The 17,885-nt window shown below is 41.8% G+C and overlaps 1 pseudogene; it reads right to left on the bottom strand.

Moving 5' to 3' along the window:
* Positions 1-3,471: 3,471 nt before the first annotated feature.
* Positions 3,472-17,637, bottom strand: LOC114624612 (annotated as a pseudogene).
* Between the last annotated feature and the right edge of the window lie 248 nt (positions 17,638-17,885).

Here is a 17,885-nt window from a genome sequence, read left to right as displayed (position 1 = left end):
GTTTTCAAGGGATTTACCTGTGTATTATAGCATTTAGTAGACATTCCTTAATTGTGAAGGCCAAATAACAGTCCAAACTGTAGATATGCCATATTTTGCTTGTCTGTCCATGGACATGATTGTTTCAATCATTTAGCCATTATGGATAATGCTGCTGTGATCATGTATGGGAAACTATCCTGTCTGAATCTCTCTCTCTCTCTGTTCTCATATCTTTTCTGTATATGCCTAGAAAGTGAATTACTGGATCATGTGTTAGTTCCATGTCTAATTTTTCAAGGGCTGCCTATACTGTTTTTCTGCATATCTCTATCAACACATTATGTTCTATATTTTGATAATAGCTATCTTAGTGGATGCTATATATTATACATCTTACAATAAGCTTTATTTTGTTTCTTATTTTATATGTAAAAGCTTAATACTGCTGGGCGGTGGTGGCGCACGCCTTTAATCCCAGCACTCGGGAGGCAGAGGCAGGCAGATTTCTGAGTTCGAGGCCAGCTTGGTCTACAGAGTGAGTTCCAGGACAGCCAGGGCTATGCAGAGAAACCCTGTCTCGAAAAACCATAAAAAAAGTTTAATACTAATATTATAGAAAAATAAAAACCAACAGGGTGATGCACACCTGTATACTCTGCACTTAAAGATCAGAGTTCAGGATCGTTCATAATGAGAACTACATGAGACACTAAGAAGTAATAAATTAAAATATTGAAAACAGTTAGGTAAGTATGGTGGCTGGCAGAAAAACAGTCAAAGGTTAGGTGAAAAATTGAGTGTCACAAACTGTATAGGGTTCATTCTGTCCTATGTTAGGCAAACTGGGTTATAAGGGATGGGTTTGTTAAAGCAATGTGTGGAGCTGGGCAAGGAAATGCATATTTGGTATCTCTGCACTCAAGATATGGAAGCCGTAGGATTCGGATTCCAAGGCCATCGTCAACAACACAGCCAGTTCAAGGCCATCCTGGGCTACAAGAGATCCTGCCTTTACAACAGAAAGCAGTGCCTATTGAACACTAGATCTTTAATGTCAGTGAAAAGGGAGCTACAATGGTAAGTGAAATAGGCAGAATGTAAAAGAGTACATGTGTAGTGATCATGATTCTGTAGAATATATTTTTAGGTAGATGCTTTCTTTTGTATTTAAACTGTACTCAGAGAAACACATCCATTTTCAGGGAATATTTTTGAGTCAGGGAGTGAGGGTCAGGCAGATGGCACATAGGGTTCAGCTTACGCATATATCTCTTTTTGTCTTTGGAAACTTGTAATTAGGAAAATATATTAAGGTAGAACTGTGGAGCTAGGGAGATGGCTAAGCAGGTAAAGGGGGCTTGCTGCCAGGTGATTGACATTTGATTTCTGGAACCTTGCAAAGGTGGCATGGGGATGTGGGGTGTACAGGAGGGGACTTTGTGACCACCAGAGCCAGCAGAGGACTGAAACATGACTAAGTAGCCAGTTTTGATTCAAAATTGAGATTCTGTAGAGTGACTGGAAAAGAATCAAGCTTACGATGAGGCCCTGCAGGAAGATCTAGTGTGGTCTCTGCCACACAGTGGAAAGGTCACAAGACTGTTAACCGAATCCATTCCCAGACTTCTGGGAAGATAACAGGATATGCATTCCTTTGCTGGAAGGAACAACCCTGCGTGTTTAACATTTCCGTTTATTCTAGGTCTAATCTGAGGCCTCCTTGCTTCCTATAGAACCCATAGGGTAAAAGGAGAGAGACAAGCAACTCCTACAAGTTCTCTGACCTCTACACTCACACACTGAGACACAGGTACATCCACATGCATGCACGTGTGCCTGCTCTCTCTCTCTCTGTCTCTCTCTCTCTGTCTCTCTCTCTCTCTCTCTCTCTCTCTCTCTCGCACACACACACACACACACACACACACACACACACACAGAGAGAGAGAATAAATAAATGTAAAAATGGTGTAAAAGGTAAAAAAAATGTAACCCAACTGACAACAATTATGAACATATACATGTTTTGGAAATGTGTACATAATATATTGATTTCTTGGGCAAGTATGTCTAGATTAAAAAGAATATTTTGGTAGCATATCTTTGGATGTGTTTCTGTCTCAAACTTCATCTAAAATATTCATGCAGTTTTCTCTTCAGTTCAGGCAGGAAGTGGATATCTACTTTGGGGCTTAGAGACCGTGGAAAATCTTGTGTTTAGAGAATCGCTGCCAGTGGGTTGTAAATTCTAGACAGATCTGGTTTAAGTCAAGAAGTCTAAGCCCCTCCCTCTCCTCTCAGGTTCTGTTCTGAGAAGCATTCATCTTTCAGAACTGCAATTTTTATTCTAACCACCAGGTGGCATCTGCCTTCATTGTCCCCAATTAAAGGACACAGGAGAGGAGGGGGGCGAGGGGGAAGGGAGAACAGAGACAGACAGAGTCTGTGTATGTAATTCAAAAGCAAACACTTGTTATAATATTTAAATCAAATTACATATGGTTAAAACAAACAAAAACCTCAACACTCCTCCTCAACCCCAAATAAGAAATATCTAGCAAAATACATAGTTTTGGTAACAAAAGACAATGCAACAATGGATCCAAGTGGAAAGGAAGACCAGTGTTTAGTTTCTAACTTCTAGACAAGCACACCCTACATTTACTTATCTTAAAAGTATTTCGATAAGAAGCTGTATTGACAGGATCAATGCTTTGCTGAAAATAGAAAGAACAAGATTCCAATGACAATAACTTATAGCTAGTTAACAGCATTTTCAAATACAGCCAGCTAGCTATAGTTCTCAAAAACAAATATATATAAATGCTGCCCTAAAAGATCCCTGCTAAAAACCAAGTGTACTTAAATGGGTCTTAATGAGACTTTCATGATATGAACATGATTTCAGGAAGCAGCATGACAGGGCTATAACAGCAAAGCTGTCATTAATAGAAATCACAGAAAAGCTTACTGCTGTTCCTTCCATGAACAGCAAACAGCTGCACTACAGGAAACACAAACACGTGACCCACTGAACCTCATCCACATCTGTAACCTCTTTACCCAGTAGAGAATAAGTCATAGATCTTTTGGGTAAGAATTCCAAGTACTTAACGTGCAATTTCACATTACATCGCCACATTTGCCTTGTTTTCCAAATACACAAAACAATGTATTTCCCCCCCACCCCCGAAGTGAAATAAGCCTGTCCACATTAAAAAACACAGCCTACAGAAATGTTTCAGAGCTAGAAAAGATTATTCATATGACACAATGTGATCTCTAAAGTCCAGAATATTGAAACAAAGTCCATGTATGCATCCTGTTTGCTGTTTGATGCAATGCTAACTTTATTGAGGTGGAATTATAGTTTTAATTTTTTCAGTCAACAAGTGGACACAAGCGTTTTCTACAAGTTATTACAGGATATTAAGTTGAATGTGCCAAAAATATCCAAGTTCAGTTGATATTTTAACATCTTGAAGAAAATTAGAGAAGGGATTTCCTTGGTTTCCATGGCTTGAAAGGTTGAAAATGAAAAAAACCTTCAATAACAAACAGCATCACTTTTATCCATATGAGAATGGGGCATCCTTTCTCTCTCTTGGAACATCTGCCAGGGGAATATACTTAGAGGCATATTTAGATGATACCCCCATTTTGAAGTCATCTGAGTTTGAGTGGCTGGCCTGTACCCTGACTTGTTGGTCTGCAGCAACTACCATTGATTCTGTTGCCATGGTTGTTTCATAGGGGACCATTTCCTTAAGAATGTCCCTTTCTGTTCTTTCCTCCTTTCTCCCAATTCAGCTCTCTCTCTCTCTCTTCCAATTCAGCTCTCCTCAGTGGGTTCTTTGCTTTTCTTCTGGTTGTGTATGAGACTTCAGTGACTGGCAGACTAGGAACCGCAAGCTTGAAATTTCCAGTTAATATACCAACAACTAGGGATCTGTTGCTGGAAGCCATTACAGTTTCAGTGATGGAGTACTGTCTGGAATTATTGCACCATCTGTAAAGAAACGTCATGAGTCTCCAGCTCCTTTCCTTGCAGTTCTTCTCCACCCTCTTGTAGACTCACAAGGTAACATCTACACAGGCCCACCTTTTCTGTTTGTTTGTTTGTTTGTTTGTTTTGAGACCTGCCTTTTGAACGTCCACTTGCCTTTCAGTTTCAAATATTCCAGCTTGAGAAGAGTTCTGGTTATGCTCAATTCCTCTTGGCTTGAATGTTATTGGAGTCTTTGCCCTGCCTTTTAGTGGCCTTCCTTTCTTAAGCTTGGGCTCTATTTTGGAGTCTTTGTCATTGTTACCGTATCTGTCAAAGCCATTACTACCATTCTGTCTCATATTTTCTGCTGAGGAATAAAGGTGTCGAGGAGATCTTGATTCGGTTCCTTGTTCCTTGTTCCTTCAGTTTCAATAACTGTTTTTCATATAGTTCCCTAGTTGTTTCCACAACAGGACCAGGATTCACCCTGTATTTCCCAAGCTGATTCAGACAGCTTTATGTGAGTTCAGGGCCAGCCTGGTTCTGCACTGTGAGTTCCAAGACAGCCAGAGCTACACACTTAAACTTTGCCTCAAAAAAAAGGCATATTGCACTCACTGTTTCATATAATATTATGAATACAAACAGCTTCATAAAACAAAAAAGGGTGCCTGGAGAGATGGCTTAGCATGTAAGAGCACATACTGCTCTCCCAGAAGATCAGAGTTCAATTCCATGTATTTACGTGGGGTAGCTGGCCCACAACCACTTGAAAATCCAGGTCCAGAATCTGAATCCTTTGACCTCCACAAACGCCTACTGGCACACATGCAACAGACTCCCCCTCCCTACATGATTTGAAAACAAACAAACAAACGTTGATTGTGAAAATATCATATACAAGCCAATGTACAACACAATCTTATGCAGCTAAAAATAATAATAAATTTTTTTTGAGAAAAATGAATGAGGCTGGAAATGATTATATCCAGGTTTGGCATAGTGCTGCAAGGCAGAGGTGGGGGGTGTCTTTCTTTGTGAGTTCAAGTCCAGTCTGATATACATAGCAAGTTCTAGGACAGCCAGGCCTACATAGAAAGATGCTGTTTCAAAACAAACAAACAAAGAAACAAACAAAGTCTTAGGACAAAAAACACATTTTCTTTAAAATATATAGAGGTTATATCTTAATTTTTATGTGGTGTGTGTGTGTGTATACGCGCCTGTTAGTCGTGAAAGCACAAAGGACACTATGAAAAGAGAAAAGGGAGACTAAGGGAAGATTGAAAAGGAGAGAAGGCAAAAGAATATCTATAACAAGAACACCAAAAACAGAAGTGGGGTCCCTGAGAACAGGAGCTGTAGGAGGAAAGCAAAGGGACAGGGTTGAGTGTGGGGGGACAAAGATCAGCAAACACTAAAGTATCATGGAAGCATCATAAAGAAACTCATTACTTTATCACTTTTAAAAGTTGAGCAAGAGGTGTTGAGGTCTGCCACCCCTCCCCGAAGCACAGCTGTAGCCATTTTGTACCATGACTCCCAGCTATTTTCATATTGCTGCTATAACATGTCTTTCAGTCAATTGACACAGAAAAATAGCTTGACTCAGAGCAGAGTCATACTGCCCACATACCCTGTTATGTTCTGTATGAGGTTTGTTAATCATAAGAAATTGCACAAAGCTTTACTTAGGACTCATCAAGTTAAAGGTCACTATGAACTGTTAGTCTAAAATGGCTTGAGTCATGGCTGACCCCCAGGCAGTACTTCCTGTACCTGCATATGAGCTCATTGTGCTATTTTTTTTTTCCTTTATGAGCCTACCTTGAGAACAAACTGGTACCACGGTTATGCGCTTGAGTCCTTTTTTTTTGTGGTCCTGAAGTTCAGTCTTGGGGTGTTCATTCAATAAACTATTCTTGCTTAATTGCGATCAGTGTTCATATAGTTTGTGTGGTGGTTTCTGAACTCCAATAAAAAGGAACAACAGCAAATGATGTTGCAGTCTGGGGATACAACTCAGCAACAGTCTACTTGCCTAGCATGCATGGATGAATCCCCAGAACTGAAAAGCAAAACAGAAGATGATATAAAGTGTGTTTGTTTGTTTGAGATGCTGGGAATCCTTCCCTGTGTTAGATCAGGACCACAGAGCCACATTGCTAACCACAAGGAGTACTTTTGTTTGTTTGTTGAATCAGGGTCTTATTATATAGCTGTCCTGGAATGTTCTATGTAGACCAGGCTGGCCTCAAATTCAGAGAGTTCAGCCTGCCTCTGCCTCATGAGTGCTGGGATGAAAGGTGTGCACCACCACGTGGCTGATATTTTTGAGACAGATCCTCATTATATGCTCTAGCCTTGCCTGGAACTCCTATCTGCCTCTGCCTCCAGAATGCTTGTACTTCCTCCTGTCTGCTATTCTCAGACAAGTTTGGATGATCTGTCCATACTGTAGAGAAGGCTCTCAGGGAGGAAAATATACTTTGAGCTGCCTGTGTGCCATAGCCTTCTCAGTCTTGGTTTGCCTCTTGATAAGCCTTATGTAATGTCCTATCTAAATTATGTTAGAAGATTGAGATTGGACACTACAACAATCAAAAAGATCATCTTAACTGCCAATTTTAAGCTGGATCATTAAAGTAAAGAAAATTAGCTGATCTACATTCCTTTCTTGGGTGTTGAGAATTACTGATTGAGGCCACACCATGTTCTGGTTTTAGAACTAACCAACCAAGAAGCAGCAGAAACCTCTTTATGGACTAGCCTACTATCCTTGGTCACTGCTGGCTTCTCAGTTCCTCTCTGTATACAGTCAAGATGGATTCACAGTAAACAGTTTGTGGTCACCCCTCTCAAATTTTATTATAGAACACTCTAGCCCCCTAGGTCCAGTAGACAATATTTTTCAATTGCTAACTGGCCATGCTGCTAGTGGCTTAAGGAATTTATTCCAAGAGAAAGCCTTCACTTTTTGTCTGCGATCTGAACAGCTCAATAATCCTATTTGCAGAGACCTCTTCATATCAGAAGCTTGATGGAACTCTGTCTCCCTCTCCTCCCTCTTCTTCTCCTCCTTCCTCATGTTCTCCTGCTATCCCTCCCTATTCTCTTCTTTGTTGTTTGAGTCTCACTGGAGAGCAGATTTACCTGCAAAGAATGTAATTCCAACCATCATCTCCCAAGTACCATTCCTCTGTAAGGCATTCTAACCCATAATTCCCCAGAGCAGTATCTTTGAAGCAAGCACTGCTACAATTACATAAACACAGAGGAACTCTACTTCCTAATAAGGGACTCCAGACTTTTCCCAAGGAGCATTCAAGGCTCTTCAACACATGGATCCAGGTTATGTTTACAGCCTCATCTCCCATGTGCTCTGTGCTTTTGGAAAACTGCATGCTGTCCTGATTCCTTAAGTGTCTTCTGTGTTCTGTGTGTGCCTCTTCAGCAGGCTCAAATGAAATGGACAGATTTTAACACTTTGTACATATGTGATGACAGTATGCACCTGATGCATTAAATGAGTATTATCACCATCTCTTTAAAAGATGTAGAAATGGAGTCTCAGGAAGGCTATGGATCAATTTATGTCTCTGGGAAAGACACTGGGCTTATAGAATGAAAAGACCAGTTGAGTACTTGATAGTGACCATGGCTGGAATCAGTTTGCTTTATGACAATGAGGAAAGGATGAGCAGCTCTCTTAGTATGTGCAGTATTATTTTATTCTTTCCTTGAGATTTAAATGATACACTTTATAGGATGGTTGGAAAATACACGATAACAGAAAGATATAGGAATAAACACTCAGAACCCACCAATTAGAGCAGCCTACACCTTTCTGAGATTTGCTGACACCCATACAGTGGTGAATGAGTTAAAACAGGTCAATATAGGGCAATTATTTTTAGGGTTCCATCTCACTCTGGCTTCAGTGGGCACCTCCAGGCTCAGCCTCCAAATGCTAGCATTACAGGCATGGACTACCATGTCTGGATTGACTTTTAAAATGCTAACAAAAGTTCACAAGTCATAAATATATACCTTGATAACTGTTTCCAAAGCAAACACATTTGTCTGGCTAGAAACCAAGTTAGGAAAGAAAATATTCCTAGTTTCCTATACCCCACATTGATAACCTCTTCCCCAGCCAGGTGCAGTCATTGTTGGAACTTACAAAAACCTAGATGAGTTTTGTCTGTTTTTTTTAATTTTATCTAAATAGAATCATCCAGAGACTACTCCTTTGTGTCTGCCTTTTCCCCACTCTCCCTTATCAGTTCATTAATCATCCATCTGGTTGCATGAGAATGTAAATGATTCACTATTATTGCTGTATAGTGATTTATTGCCTAAATATAATGGGGAATAAAAAATTCTCATCGTTGGTAAAATAATAAGACAAAATTAGTGAGAATATAAAATTCTTGACCAGCATAATTCATCATGTTAATATAACTAATGAATACACAAGTCTCCACTCTACAAGTAGATAGTTTACTTTCTCATTAGAAATGAAAAAAAGAATCTACAAAATTGACTACACAGAGGATGTAAAGCAAGTCTCAACAAACTGCAAAGATTGAAACAGCACAGACCATTATGAAATAAAGTTAGAAATGAAGCAAAAGACTAGAAGAATTCACTGTATGCTTTGAAATTAAGAACTATATTTCTATTTCATCTTATTTTTTAAGGTATGAGTGTTTTGCCTCTGTGTAGGTTTGTATGCATGCTGGATAACCGGAGAGGGCATAAGAGTGCAGTGGACCCCTGGGACTAGAGTTACAGTTGTCGGTCAGCCTGTGTTGAGAGCCGATCTTAGCCGAAAGCAGCTTTCATCTTTGCAGCCATCTCGAGCCATATACCCTGACAAGAGACTTGTTTTCAACAGCCTGCAATAGCTGAGCACACTCTGATAAACATCTTGTTACACTGTTTAGTGCCCCCAGCTGCAAGGTGCTCCTGGTATCCATGGTTACAAGGCACGTGATGTAGTGCCTTCAGTTGAGCTTGTCCATGAGGGCAAGTCACGTGGTAAAGGGTATACACACCCAGGATTTCCTTCTATAGAGGAGAATATAGGAGAATAGAAGAGAATATAGGAGAACAGAGGAGAATATAGGAGAATAAAGAAGAGACTTGAAGATACTCGACCAGACTCTGTCTTGTATCTGTCTTTTGCGTCTCTCGCTCCTTTTTCGCCCCTCCTCCTTCCCCACTCTCTCTCTTGCTAGACCCTGACCTGCAGACTGGAGCAGCAGAACGGGCCATTACAAAAGAAACGGCAGTTATAAGCCTGTGGGTGCTAAGAACCAAACCTGGGTTTTCTGGAAGAGCAGTATGTGCTCTTAACCTCTGAGCCCCAAGAAATATATTTTTAAATAACTTGTTGTTCAAAGGAGAAATAAAACAGATATTTTAAAACATTTTGAGCCAAGTGATAAAGGAAATCATGATATAAGAAAATTTGTGGGATATGAAATCCAAGCAGGCTTTTTTTTTTTTTTTTTTTTTGGTGGGGTAAAAATTGAGAAGCAGATTCTAAAATACCCTTGAATACCGAAAGCATTTAGGGAAAGAACAAAATTGAAGAATTCCCAGTATCTGATACTTACTGTAAAGCACAGATAGCAAGAATGTGGTTTGGACTAGATGGGCACACAGATCAATGAGCAGAATACAGAGGACAAAATTAGATCCACACACATTTGGCCAACTGATTTTAAATAAAAGCATTGAGATAACTCAGCAGAGGAAGGAAAAAAAACATCTTTTCAACAAATGGTGGTGGAACAAACAATTGGATATGGAGACGAATGAACCTTGATTCACAGCGTCTATGAAAAATAACTGAAATGTATCACCAATTTACATGTACGAGCTTAAATGACAAAATATCTAGAAGTGATAAAAAATCTTTTTGATCTTTTGTTAGGACATAAATGGCCCAAACCATGAAGAACCAATAAACTGGATTTATCAAAATTAAAATCTTCTTCTCAAGAGACTGTTAAGAAAATGAAAAGCAAAACCATAACCTCGGGTAAGGCATTTGCAAAGCTGGTGAAGGACCTATGTTCACAATATAGAAGTGAACTGGGGCTGGGCAGGAGTTGAGCTGCTATAGCAGTTGCCTAGCACGTCCAAAGCCCTGCTTCAGTCCTCAGCACTGTGTAAACTGGGTGTGCTGCTATATATCTGTAAACCCAGGACAGTGAGTTGGAGGCAGGAGGATCAGAAATTATTATCCTCATATACACAAGGAGGAGGATAACAACCTGGGCTACTTGAGATCCAGTCTCAAAAAAAAAAAAAAAAAAAGAATAAGACTGGATAAAGCAAAACTCTCATACAATTCTGATAGAAATGTAAGGTGGTACAGACACAGTAAAAATAGCCTTTAAAATAGGATCAAATATGTCTTTTTAAATGCCTAACAAGCCAAATCTTAGGTATTTATACAGTAGAAACAAAACCATGGATGAACACAAAGACTTATATGCAAATCTGCATAACAGCTTTGTTTGTAATGGGGTAAACCTGGAAAATATCCAAATGTCCATCAACTGGTGAATGAATGGGCAAATTTTACTATCCATACAAATGCAATAAGGAAGTACTAATACATTCAACCAATCCATAATGTGAATGAAACTCAAAAGCATTATGTTGAGTGAAACGTGGGTGGTTATAAATGACCGGCATATTTATACATTTTGAAAGAGGGAAAATTTGTAGCAGTAGTTTCCAGGTTGAGGAGAGAGGATAGAATACATGGGGAACAAGAGAATGTTGTGGGGGTGATTAAATTATTGTATATCATGATTGTGGTAGTACATATACGATCGTATCCAGTTGTCAATATTCGTAGAACTTCGATGTGGAGAGAATGCCTGTAATCCCAGCACTAAAGAGGCTGTGTTGGAATATCACAAGCTGAGTCCCTGGGCTATATGGTGAAACTGGTTCTAAAAAACAAAAACCAAAGATCCCAAACTACAAATCATATATACAAAACAAAAGCTCATAGAACGTTACCACTAAAATAAATAAATAAACAAACAAACAAACGGATTTCCCCTCCCCCTCCCAATGGGCAAAGAGACATCTTGTTTGTTGTTGGTGTTATTCTTATGTCAGTCAGGGCAAAGCAGTCCTTTGTTCATCCTAGCTTGATGCCTGACTTGGTGGCCAAACCAGGGCAGGGGGAGGAAGACAGAGACCTACATTCCACCATGCCACATGGTGCAGGTGGGGAAAGATACCCACAGGCCTGCCTTTTTCCCCATTGTCCAGGTGGGCCTGAGACACACAGAGTCTCGGCCTATCACCATGCATTACCATGAAGAAGGAGAAAGACAGAGAGCTGCAGACCACCATGCCACACACAGGCCTACCCTCCAGAACACAACGCCGGCAGACTATAGACACTCACCCTGAGGCCTGAGCACAGGCAGACCATAGACACTCACCCTGGGGCCTGAACATGGGCAGACCACAGATGCTCACCTTGGGGCTGGCCAGCCACATGCCCTACCTGCAGCAGGAGCCACCACAATGTGTGAGCATGTAGTGGACAGATGGGAGACAGGGAGAAGTGGAGCAGCCTGAGTATTATGAAGGGAGATGGAACTGGAGACTCCAGGGTGGAGTGGAGCAGCCTGTTCTCAGTGGCCAGTCCTGCCAATTGGGGCCATAGTGCGGTCCCAGCCTGAGCTGCTGCTGAGGACCATGGCTGTGGCTGTGCAACAGCAGGGGTCCATGTTGATTCCTGTGGCTTGTGTTACTACTATAGAACATGAGGATGTCCCTGGGTAGGGCAGCAGCTGGGGATCATGTAGATGGCTAGTGGCTGTGCAGAACTGGTCCCACCCCTCGCTGCCTGCAGCTCTGGAGAGCTGGCCCCACTTCTCAACAGCAGCAACACTAGGGAGCAGGAGGCCCTGAGCCTCACCCAGGCAGCTCAGCGGAACTGGCTCTTGTGGTGGTGGTGGTGGAGGTGGTGTGTGTGTGTGTGTGTGTGTGTGTGTGTGTGTGTGTGTATGTGTGTGTACTGGCCCTGAGGACGTGAATGTTGAAGAGCTGCTGAGTCTGGCAGTGGGGAAAGCTGCCTATAAGGGTCATAAGTGAGAGAGACCTGGCCCTGCACTTTGTCTGCACAGTATAGCAGGGCTGACCCTGCTAGAACAGATGCAGGTGAGGCTGCTCCAAGGATGTGAGCGTGGGAGAGCTGACCCCATCCCTCCTCTGCCGTGAAGTGGCTTGGGCAGGGGGAGGTAGATGCCTTCTGGCCCCTTGCCTCTTACCCCTGGAGGCAGTTGGGAGAGCTGACCCCTAGGGTCATGAGAACAGATGAGCCAGCCCTGCCCCTCACTGGCTGCAGTACTAGACAGTGTCTCCCTGCAGTAGAGCTGACTCTGGCAGAAGGGGCACAGGTAAGGCAGCCTTGAGGACAAGAATGCAGGAGATCTTGTCCCACCACCTGTCTGCTGTGAGGTGGTGTGAGTCTTCCCCCACCTCACCACCTGCAGTGGTTGGAAGAGTTGGCCCTGTTGGCAAAGTCACAGGTGAGCCAGCCCCCAGGGTGTGAGAGCCGGAGCGCTGTCCCAGCCCATCAAAGGCTGCAGCACTTGCCTTGACTGGGCAGCGCAGTGAAGCTGGCTCTGGAGGCATGTGTACAGGTAAGCTGGTTCTGAGGGCATCAGAGTGGGAGAGCTGACCCTGCTTTCTGATGATGGCAGCAGTGGGTGGCCTAGCCCGAACAGTGAGATAGAGAGCTTACCCTGATGGTTCAGATAAGGGAGAGCTCACCAGTGGGCTGACTGGCTCAACTACCACCCAGACCCAGATCCAGGGCTCTGAGTTGGACCGCCCCCCAAAATCTATATAATCTACAAACATTTGGTATGCATCAAAGGGTTAGTCCTGCAGTTTCGAAGCTGCAGAATCTCTGTGACACAGGACAACAACAGGATAATGGGGAAGAGTCCCAGTGAGGATGCAATATAGATGGTGTCTCAGAAGCCAGAGACCTCAAAACAGACCTCGAACTAGTCATTACAATGAGTCACTAGGTGTGTGTGTGTGTGTGTGTGTGTGTGTATGTGTGTGTGTTATTTGGGGGGGATGGATTGCAAGAGCAAAGGGTGGATGTTAGGGGATGGGGACATGAGCAGGACTGGGGTGCATGATGTGCAACTCACAAAGAATCAGTAAAAAGTTTTTAAAAAGAGAAAACATGAACTTTAAGGCTTGTGAAAACTATTCCTCAATAAACCCAATTTGGAAACAAGAGTAGCTGGGAATAAGCCATCTGTCTCAAGAAGCTGGAAAGAGAGATGGTCCAGCAGTTAAGAGTACTTGTTGTTCTTGTAGAAGACCTGGGTTCTGTTCCAGGATCTACATGGTTTACAACTCTCTGTGATTCCAGTTGCAGAGGATTCAACACTCTCTTCTGACCTCCATGCATGTGGTTCATGTACATGCTTTCAGGCAAAACACTAATAAAATAAATAAATCTAAATTTTAAAGAAACTAGAAAAACCCTGCTAAATCACAATGTGTTAAGTTGTTGTTGGTTATGACGGCTTTTCTTGATTGTCAACTTGAGGACATCTGGAATTAACTAAAACCCAAATGACTTGGCACACCTGTGACAGATTTTTTTTCTTAATAAAATCATTTGAAGTGGGATAACCCACTTCTAATTTAGATCTTTGAGGTAGGAAGATCCACCTTTAATCAGGACCACACTTTCAGCTGGAAGCCTATATAAAATACATGGAAGAAGGAAGCCCTCTTCTCTCCCCTCCCCTGCCTTCCCTCCCTCCCTCCGTCCCTCCCCCCCTCCCTCCCTCTCTTCCTCCTTCCCTCCCTCCCTCCTTCCCTCCCTCCCTCCCTCTTTCCCTCTTTCCTTGCTTTTTCTTTGCTAGCAAGTGAATTCCTTCTCTGGAATTCAGAACCCACTTCTTCAGGATTCCTGTATATACTAAAGACCAGCTGAGACACCCAGCCTTGTGGACAGGATAACTACTAGATTCTTGATTCTTCTATTAGTAGACATCCATTGTTGGATTAGCTGGATCACAGCCTGTAAGCCATTCTAATAACACACACACACACACTCACACACTGCATTTCTTTCTTTCTTTCTTTCTTTTTTTTTTTTTTTTGAGACAGGGTTTCTCTGTGTAGCCCTGGCTGTCCTGGAACTCACTCTGTAGACCAGGCTGGCCTCGAACTCAGAAATCCGCCTCCCTCTGCCTCCCAAGTGCTGGGATTAAAGGCATGCACCACCACCACCTGACCACACTGCATTTCTATAGAGGACCCTAACACGGTAGAATAATTCCTCTTTTATGAAGTTATGGGCCTTCCTCTTGAGGAGCACCTGATGCTTTTAAACATCAGATGTCCTTGCCTGAATCAATCATTTCATTGAGGGATATCACAAACTGGTAACTTTTGAATCAGATCATTCTAGTATTCTTATTAATCAATACTCTTTTAAATGAGAAGGAAGTTTCCACCTTACTACCTCAGGGATTTGGCTTACCTGAAATAGGACTCCAGCTGGGAAAACACAGAACTGCGTGATGAATCTCCTTTAATGAAACTAATTTCCTCTGAGAATATACTGCTTTCGCATTGTTCAGTTACAGTTTCCCTCAGTTCAGTGGTTTTAGAAAATGCATAAAAATTCTCTCCCAAGCCAAACTATGACTTTGGGTGTTATTTTTCTTTGAGACAGTGTCTTTCTACATAGCCATGGCTGTTCTGGAAGTCACTGTATAGATCAGGGTGGCCTCGAACTCAGAAACCCATCACCCTCCACCTCTGAAGTGCTAGGATTAAAAGCATGCAGCATCATGCCCTGTCAGCTACGCCAGCATAACTGACTGAGTTCCTTGGATAGGTGGAGGGCTGAGGGCAAGAGAAAGAAAGACAAGGAGTCATCCATGTGGTAAAGTACCAAATGCTATATTTTCAACTGCATAGCTCCCTTTTATACTCCCCACAAAACAGGAACACAAACAAGAACAGGGATCAAAACAGGAACAAGGAGATACATTCGGCAGCCTACCACCCAAGCTTGGATTTCTCCTTGAGCAGTCTCCTCAGGGAAATGCATGGAGATGGAGGATTGGGCATAACAGCACAGGTGCAGAGGATGGTGACTCACAATGCCCAGCCCTGGGTGACATTTTAAAAACTGCTTTTGGATATGGCACCAGAACAGACATGCAAACCATGAAACAAAGTAGAAGACCCAAACATGAGTATATGTAACTATAGTCACCTAATATTTGACAAGATGTCAAAACATATGCCAGAGAAGAGATAGATGGAATAAAAACAACTAAGAAATGCCTCAAGATTTTTATTGTTCCTAGCAGTCAGGGAAATGAACATTAACACAACTTTGAGAATTCATCTTACCTCAGTCAGAATAGCTGATTAACAAAACAAACAAAAGATGCTGGTCAGGTTCTGGAGAAAATAAAAGCTTCATTCGCAGTTGGTGGAATTGTAAAGTGGTCCAGATACTCTGGAAATCAGTGTGGAGAATTCTCAAAAAACTAAAATTTAATTCACAATATGACCCAGCTATACCCTCCTTGGCATATTCCTAAAGGAATGAATGATCCTGTCTAAGCTTTAGATTATAATACCTAACAGCACTGTAAATGCTGCATACATAGTTGTGTTGTATTGTTTAGAGAACAAAATAAATCTTAAAAAAAGAATTAAGAAAATGAACAGATAAATAATAAAGAATATTCTTCCAAAAATGGAGATTCAAGGTGTGAAAGGAAGTGAGCACTCAGACCTCCCTGACCCCCACCAACACACACACGCACACACGCACGCACGCACGCACGCATACACAGCTCCATGGCGGTTTACCCGATGGTGCTGCTGCTGCTTTCCAGCCTTGTGTCCTTATACACATCATCATCAGTGGGCAGCTCACAACAGCAGGAATCTGCAGGTGGAATGGAAGAAGTGTTGCTAGTGCATCTCAACGACAGTCTCCCTGAACTCCAAAAGTTGTGGGACACTTGAGCTCAGCCTGGGAGCTGTGGATGACACCTGCTTTCTCTTTAGGAAAGCTTCTCCAACTTGCAAGGAGTCAAAAAATATTCTTGGTATATAAACCATTTCTAGACAAGAGAATAAAATCCCAGTTAATTTATTGTAGACAATACCCACATTGGAAAAGTTTAGTATGACAGAAAGAAAAGAAAGAAAAGTATAAGTGAAAATATAAGTGAATATCTGCCAAACTATAAAATCAAATATTAGAAAATTAAAGTGTAATAGGGTATTAAAAATTATCAATACCATATGAGGTTTATATTGGTAATTCAACTGTGGTAAAAGTGTAATGCATATTTAAAAATATGGGGCTGGAGAGTTGGCTCAGCGGTTAAGAGGACTAGCTGCTCTTCCAGAGGTCCTGAGTTCAATTCCCAGTAACCATGTGGTGGTTCACAACCATCTATAATGGGATCCAATGCCTTCTTCTGGTGTGTCTGAAGACAGCTATGGTGTATTCATATACATAAAATAATTAAATAAATATTTAAGAATATTTGCCAAAAAAATAAATAAAAATATGAACATCCAACATGTTCCACAAAATTATTTGATAGGATTAGACACCCATTCTATTGTTTTGATTTGGGATTCATTCTTTTAAAAAATATTACATTTATTTATTTTAGTATGTGTGTGTGTGTGTGTGTCTGTGTACACATTTGGAAATCAAAAGGCAATTGGGTCAAGTCATTTCCCTCGACCATATGATCCCAGGTCTTAAACTCAGGTCATCAGGATTGGCAGAAAGCACCTTTACCATCTAAGTCATTGTGCCAGCCTTGAACATTCACTATTGAGTGGGATCTCCTAGCATTCCTGGAACAGAGAAAAAAAATTTAACTCGGCAAATGATTTGCATAGGAGATATACAGAAACACTCTTGAGGGTGAACTATTTGAAGCACTCCCTGAGAAGGCTATGCTGATTCCATGACAGGCTTCAAATTGGCACTTAAGGAGACTAGGCCTAAATCTCTGTTTCTAAAAACCAGGCAAGTCCAGGCAAGTCCAGGCCTCAGAAGCTGCCCTGCCACCTGGCCTGAGGCAAAGACAATGGGTCAACAGCAGTTTCCAGACTTTCTCAGCTACTTCCTCAGTAACAGTTTCCAGACCTCCCCAGGAAGTTTCTAGCCCCCACACCCTTGTAATGGAATGTCCATAAAGATGGACCCAACAGATTAACAAAGAGGTTGTTTGGTACAAAAGATCCTTGTACCTATGAGGTAAGATAGAGGACAATAAAAATTAACATTGTTGCTTTTTTGTTTTATTTATAATTATATTCAAAAGACTAAAAGTACAGTCAGGCATGGTAGCACATGCCTATAACCCCAGCACTTGGGAAGCAGAGGCAGGAAGACCAGAAGTTGAAGAGCAGTCTGGGCTATTTTGAGACCTTATCTCTAGAAAAGCAAAACCTAAAAACACAAAAACTGCTTAGCAGTTACTAGCTAAGCTCAAGCTGGTACCAACAGTTAATTCTGATGGATACTGGTAGGTGGTGGGTGACTTGACCTTAAAAGTCAGAAAAATGTCAGCAAAGTTCCCCACTGTCATGTCCAGGAACCTGTCTGGGGCTACAGACCTCATCCACTCCTCTTTTCTTCTAGTGCACATTCATCAGGGAACCCACCCCTCCACCCCTTAGCGTTTTAGGCAGTACATGTATGAATCCTAATTTTATGAGAACAACCCTGAGTCAAAAAGAGCAGAGTAGGATTCCAGGCAATGTGATCAAACACTCCCCTCCCCCTTTTAAACTAATTGGCCCAGGAGAGGTGAAATGTTACAAGGCTGAATTGAGT

The sequence above is a fragment of the Grammomys surdaster genome, unplaced genomic scaffold, assembly GCF_004785775.1.
Source record: "Grammomys surdaster isolate TR1022 unplaced genomic scaffold, NIH_TR_1.0 61, whole genome shotgun sequence".
Taxonomy (NCBI): domain Eukaryota; kingdom Metazoa; phylum Chordata; class Mammalia; order Rodentia; family Muridae; genus Grammomys; species Grammomys surdaster.
The sequence above is the reverse complement of the archived record's forward strand: the minus strand, read 5'-3'. Positions and strand labels throughout refer to the sequence as shown.